The sequence below is a fragment of the Chelonoidis abingdonii genome, chromosome 2, assembly GCF_003597395.2.
Source record: "Chelonoidis abingdonii isolate Lonesome George chromosome 2, CheloAbing_2.0, whole genome shotgun sequence".
Taxonomy (NCBI): Eukaryota; Metazoa; Chordata; order Testudines; family Testudinidae; genus Chelonoidis; species Chelonoidis abingdonii.
In genome coordinates, this window is record NC_133770.1 from 225,947,185 (window position 1) to 225,954,217 (window position 7,033).

The 7,033-nt window shown below is 39.8% G+C and overlaps 1 non-coding gene across 1 annotated transcript; it reads right to left on the reverse strand.

The window, feature by feature from the left end:
- Positions 1 to 5,095: 5,095 nt before the first annotated feature.
- On the reverse strand, positions 5,096 to 5,168 carry TRNAA-AGC (transfer RNA alanine (anticodon AGC)). Its single transcript has one exon. It is a non-coding gene; the product is annotated as a tRNA-Ala (tRNA).
- Positions 5,169 to 7,033: the final 1,865 nt, after the last annotated feature.

Sequence of the window (7,033 nt, forward strand, 5' to 3'; positions counted from 1 at the left end):
TGGTCACCTGTGTGCATGCCTGCAGTTTTTCCTGTACTCACGAGTGCTCCCAAATTGCTCACTGTACTTGTCAGGTTGGTTTTTGGTGACTCAGACCTCCAGCCAAGTCATTCTCTGTCCATGTGCAAAACAAAACCCCCTTCCAGGGTATACAATCCAGAATGTTCTGCAGCTCTCCCTGGGCTCAGTCTTCTAAAACAGACCAACAGTGCCCATCATGGCACGCTCAGGCATGTCCTTCTCTGTAGCCTGTCCTTTTCTGTAGCCCTTCCTGGGCCCAGTCCTGCAAAGGTTTTTGCTCTGAGTGGAGCAGCGCCCCCATACCTTCCTCCCTGGAGACTCTTTGCCTTAATTTGAGTCCTCAGTGACCCCAGCTAAACCACTCCTCTTGAACTGTTTGTTGATCATAGCTCCCCACTTAGTCCTAGTAGTGCAACCCCTTTTCTGGGGTGCCATGGTTCTAATTCCCCTCCTCAGGACATAGACACTTCCACCCTGTAGTTGGTAGGGGGACCTAATCCCATCCACTGCTCCAAGTCCCAACACAGTGACCCTTTAAGTATAGCAGCCTTGTGCTGCATCATCCCTTTACGAATCGCTGCTGTATGTTTCCCTGGGTCACTTCTTAGTTGAGTCCAGGCAACCAGCCAGAAGCTCCTTCCTCACTCCCCTATTCCCTGCCAGTAACTACATGCTTAGTTCAAGCAGCCAGCCAGGAACTATGCTCAAGCTCCCCCACACCCTTTCACCCAACCACTCACTTCCCCTACTCCCTACAAGCATCAGAATTAATTTATTCTAACACTGCAGCTCCTTTTATACAAGTCTGATGAGCCCTGATTGGCTTCTCTCTGTAGCCTCTTTGGTGACTGGCTGCATCCCACACAGCCGCTCTAGGCAGCTTGGAGAACCTCTCAACTGCCCTTTTCTAGGGCAGAATATGGCAGGGCTATGAGGCCTCCAGCGAGGGACCTCAGGGCCTAGTCCACCCCGTCACTCTCACAACTTAGATGCCCCAGCATTCCTGGGGTAGGTAGCAAGTAGCCAGACTACCAAAGAATATGGAATTGATTATCATATTGAGTTACATGTCAGACATATCCACCTTAATTGGAAATTACTTGGGAGTACATTTCTCTACCTATTTGGAGTGCTATACGGATAAATGTTTGAGCTCAGAAGCTATTGTCACAAGCCTCAAAGGAAAGTCTGTTAAAATCTCATTCTCATGGTTTTCTTTCTTAGTTTTATCCTGCTGCCCCCCACCGTAATATCTAAATGCCATCCACATAAAATCAATAGCAAAGACCCTCAGGGACTGTTAGAAAACTGTGTAATGAATGGGCTTAGTCAAATATATACTAAACAGTGTTAGAGAAATTAGTATTATAGTTTTATAAGAAAATAAAGGAATTTTTGATTTCTATAGGTCTCTCTGCTGATGTGGCATTTCAGAACTTAGCTGAAACAGGTTCACAGTTGTATAAATCATGAAACCTCATTTGTGTGTCTTATCTATAAATTCCTTGGTCTGTGCAAACTGTAGGGTGAAGCAGAGTTTCAAACGGAACTGTAAACTCCAGGTGCTCACATCTCTCCTACCAAGGCAAATAAATAAAAACGCTGCCCTGGTAACCTGCTAGCTAGCCGTCTGTACCAGAAAGTATGGATCCTACACTGCTCTTCAGTCTTGGGCTGTGTGTTATGAACACAAACCTACAAGAGGAGCTCAACGAGGACGACAGTCAATACTACCCTGATACCACTTGTCCTTGGAGGAACAGCACGTCTGTAGTTTCACACCAAAGGCAACTATTTGCCTTCTGCTATTACTGCTGCAGCTCTTTTATTTTTACATCGCACAGATGCATGTCCCTATCGTAGCCCTTCTCCATGCCCCAAGCAAGTTCCTATGCCTGGAGTGGAGCTGTGACTGCACAGCCTTCTCTCCTCACAGACCCAGAAGTTCCACCATCTCCCATGTACTCCAGGATAGGAGCGAGTTTGCTGTGTGGAGCCGGCCTGCTCAGCAGGGCAGTTGCTATGTGAGCTCACCACACCAAGTTAATGATTTAGTCTTAATAGGGTCTATACCAAGGCTATGTATTTGTTCCTGGAAGAAATATAGAAATTCTGCTTATTGCATGTGACTGTGTCATGATCAAAAAGGAAAGTTTTTGCTTTGAATAAAGCTAATATTAAAAAAATGTTTATATTGTTTTACTGATTTTCAGTTTTAGAATAAATAATCCAGTCAGAATGCACACTGGAGAACATGAGCATCAATCCCACTTCTTCTCACATGCTACGCAAACATGCTACCATTTGAGCTAATTCCCCTTTTCTCAGAACTATTCCAAAGCAGTTTGTAACCAGAAAAATGTGTTTATCCAGTGTATGATATTCTATGGTAACAGTTCATATTTCAAAATGTACATAATTTCAGTGTTATTGCTGTTGTGTTGGTCTTTCTACTCACAAAAGAAAAAGAAATGTACCTTTTATCTAGCTTCCAACAGTAGACAGCAAAGGCTTTTAATATTATTCACTTATTTCTTTACAACTGCAGTGTTTAGTATTTCATTTTGGAATTAAGCCATGGGGGAAAGAAGAGAACAGCAGAAAAGAAGGTTTTCAGGATATGTGTAATCATTTTAAGAGTTCTGATTACGTTTGTTATTTTTATTAAATAATCAATGGGACAAATCGTTTTGTATTAACTGATTTTCCAATAACAAAAATCAAGTAATTAATTGTGTTTTAATAGCTTTGTGTAGGAGCCTTCTTCAGATAAACCGAAGAAAATTCAATTAATATTTGTTGCACATACAAGTCTGAGAAACAAGAAATGTAAATTAAAACAAAACACATCACACACAAGAATACAGAAGGGTAAAGAAGAAAAGGTTTCATTCCTATTTGCTCCCTGCCCCTACTAAAAGTTCGCCCGTGGAGAATGCGGGCATCGATCCCGCTACCTCTCACATGCTAAGCGAGCGCTCTACCATTTGAGCTAATTCCCCTCCTCTCTGGCTACCCCATACCTTCTTTACAAAAACTTTTTGAGCAGTTCTCTTCAAACACTCCAAGCTCTCCCATCAGACAATACAATGGTGTCTCATCAGGCCTCACACCCATTTAGCACTAGCAAGAACTCGAACATAGCTGCTCAGCCTGCTCAACAACTACAATTCTTTCGAAGAGTTGGGTCACTTCGCAGAGGCCGTCTCATCAACCTGACCAACCGTGACCTTCACCGGCTCTCCTCCTTTTGGGTGTTCAGTTACTTTTTACACATTCAAACTCAACTGTTCCCTTCTTTAAAAGCAAACACATCTCATTACTCTCATTCCACGATATAGTTTGCCCCTAGAAATCTTCACAGCATTGCTTTAACCTCTCTCTTCAGCACTGAGGTTTACCAGCATGCATCTTATTCTCAGAATAAAACACAACGGAACACTTGGGGTCACTCCGTTCATACTCTTTGATCAACAGCAGCAAAATCTGCAACCACTTTATCTCAGTCTCCCCAGCCATTAATATCACAAGACCACAGGAGGGTCTTTCTTTTTGGTAATTAACATGTCAGTTACAGTGGTTGCACAAGAAAAGTTTCTACCATTTGTGAAAAATCATGCCAGTTTCAAAGACATTCTATATATTTAAGATAGAGCATACTACAAGCATACAGTTAATGTACTTGCTAACTGATAGGTCTCAACATATAATTGTAAATGAGATATCATCATTGAGCAGGTATGTTTCCAGTGGGATCCTGCAGGGATCAGTTCTTGGACCTACACTTTTTAAAAATTTTATCAATGACCTGGAAGAAAATAAAATCACTGAAAGTTTACAGATGAGATAAAAACTGGGGGAGTGGTTAATAATGAAAAGGACAGGTCAGTGGATTGTGAGCATAATGGACTGATTGGTAAATTGGGCATAAACAAACAATATGCATTTTAATACAGTTAAATGTAAACATAGGAACAAAGACTATAGGCCATACTTACAGGATGGGAGAGACTATCCTGGGAAGCAGAGACTCTGAAAAGGATTAGAGATTGTGGTGGATAATCAGATGAACGTGAGGTCTCAGTACTAGTTATGAAAATGCTCACATTCCATGACAACTGAACACATAGTTTATGGAAGAGTAAAATAATGTTAAATAATGCCAATCTGTTCCACCTCATAGTTAGCTGCAACATTGAGTACCTTTCCCAGATCTGAAGAACAGGTCTATGTAAGCTCAAAAGCTTGTCTCTTTCACCAAAAGAAGATGGCACAGTAAGAGATTACCTCACTCCTACTGCCTCTTTAATATCATGTTAAAGATGTTTTTATGGACACCAATTTCTCTTGGAATTGCCACATGCCTCCTGGTCACCTTGCTTTTCCATACCATAAGAACAGACAAATGACACAACCCTCTGCCCTAACCATATTTGCAAATAGGATGACCTCATTAAAAAATCACCCCGATATAGCTTTTACAAAAATTATATTTATACCTACTATAACTCAACCTATTATGCCTCAACTCAGCTGAATTGCCTTATCCTTTACATTGTGAATGTTCTTTCAATACTTATGAAAGGAAATAATTTGTGCTGTCAAAATTATGTTTATCTTCAATAAAGAGTTAAAAAATATCAAGCATATTGTGCACATCCCTTTATTAAAATGTGGTGGATTCATTTAATATGACATTTATTCTGATTCCTTACAAAAATGTTAAGAGCAGGACTCACCTAGAATTTAAAAAGAAAATAAGGACAAGTGATTAGAGAGATGAAATATCAAAGACAAAAATCACAAGCAACAAGTGGCAACTCTTGCAGTCCTTTTGTTTAATTTTTTCAGCTGTCAAGAATTACCTCTCTCTTGTGTGCAATGCAGCTGTGATAATCTTCAAGAAAACAGATCACAAACCGACCTTCCCACAAAACAAAACACCCCAAAAAATCACTTTCTAAAAATCAGAAAGCCTCAAGAAATAACTTAAAATATGCATAGTCTTCAGAATTGAAAAAATGGGTCACTTTGAAATAAATGTTCTCTGATTTAGAATAAAAAAAAAATCTTCTGGAGAATGCGGGCATCGATCCCGCTACCTCTCGCATGCTAAGCGAGCGCTCTACCATTTGAGCTAATTCCCCTTATAGACAAATCAATTTGGCTATATGTGAGTCACTGTTCTCTAGCCCCTCCTTGCCCAAACGACTCAGAGGAAATGCCACTGTCATCTTCTCAGTCACCACAAAGCCTGTTTCCAGCACAATTTATTTAAGAAGGAACATTCTGCTTTGCACCCAAGGGCAAGAATACCTAGCTCAAATTCTTAGCTGATTAGGAGTGGGAATAAAACCTATACTCTTTACCACAACAGACTGCAGAAATTGTTTATTTTAGGACAATTCCTCAGATCTTTACAAGCAAGCAAAAACAAACTCATTTGCATTTCATTAATCCGACTTTTGCTTGGGTAAAATAAGCTCAAGACCTCAGCGTTTGACTTTTTACAAATTAGCCAGCTGAGTTGTAACTGGATCACACAACTTTACAAAGAGCTCTGCGGATCCAAACGAGGTGTAGACTCTTCTGTGCACAACCAAACAGTTACGACACTTAAGCTGTATCATCTTGCTCTTAAACATCTGATATCATCATCTCAACAGATCTGAATTACAAGTAATTAACAGGATACACAGAAATTTTCCCCACTATAACAGTAATCCCTGGGTAGCAACAAGCCAGACAAATTGCTCTAATACCCTCCACAGACACTATTGTAGTAGGTGTAGCTGGGGGAAAATGGCATGGCTGTACTGCCCCTCAAATCTTCAGTGACCCTGTAGGCAGTAAGGTGTAAATTAAACAAAAGCTAAAATCAGCTCCCAGCCAGTCCCAAAACTGAGAGCTGCAAAAGGTACTTTCATTTTCCCCTTGGGTCCTGCACTCCCCACAGCTTGGCTGGACCCAAGAAACTAGACCACTGTGGTTATTGGAGAATCTTCTACCAGTATATTTCCATTCACCTCTGCTTCTATTTTTCTCTACTTTTTCCTGTTCCATTTTTCAAAAATACTGTATTAATTTTCAAAGTAAAAATATTCTATTCAATGCAGAAAGAAAAGGAATTACGACTATTTAACAAACAAGGGAAGTAGTGAAATTCTTAGTCACTTCAATACACGCTTTCCAAATATATCAACCTGGCCAGCAGTGAAAAATGGGTGTAACAAATAACTTATTTCACTATAGCAATTGTGTAGGGTGCAATAATATGAAACAGTGCATACAAGGAATAAGTCTCTATCTTTCCACGGAACAAGTATATCATGGACAGTGCATGCTTCTTCATGTCGACTCACCAATCTGACTCACCCCTAGCCTTGAGACCACCTCTGGGGTGAAAGGGTAGTTAAGTCTCCCAACCCCATTCAGTCCTTAGTCTCCCTGCTGAGACTGCCAGCAAAGATGTTATTAGTACAGTTTGTGTAATGATTTTTGGACAAGTGCCCACATTACACTTGGATTTAGAAATACAATAAATGTACTGAACTATTTGTATTTGTATTATGTCTTCATGGGATTTAAAACTATACAAAATTATACATCAACATTTCAAAAGCTACAGGTAAGTAAAAAGCAAAGATTTACAAAAACTAAATCCTGAACTGTTCCACATCTATTCTCCTTAGAAATCATGTGGCTTCTTGTATATCTATGTTTTACTTTAGATGAAACAAATTCCTCTCATATATTACATTCATCAGTGTTGTCATTCGTCTTCTAAATATTGTGCTCTTTGGAAGTAATTTCTGTCATATCAACATATCAATCTCTTCAAACTAGGACTCAAAGATTCTCCAAGCCTGAAGTATCAATCTCTTGCATAACCCAAGATAATTGCAATTCATCTTGAAAAGATTTTTGTAGTTCTATTTACTGATGAAACCTCATGTAGCAAATATTTCATTTTCATATTGCACCCCTGGCCACTTGTTTAAATGTGTTCTAC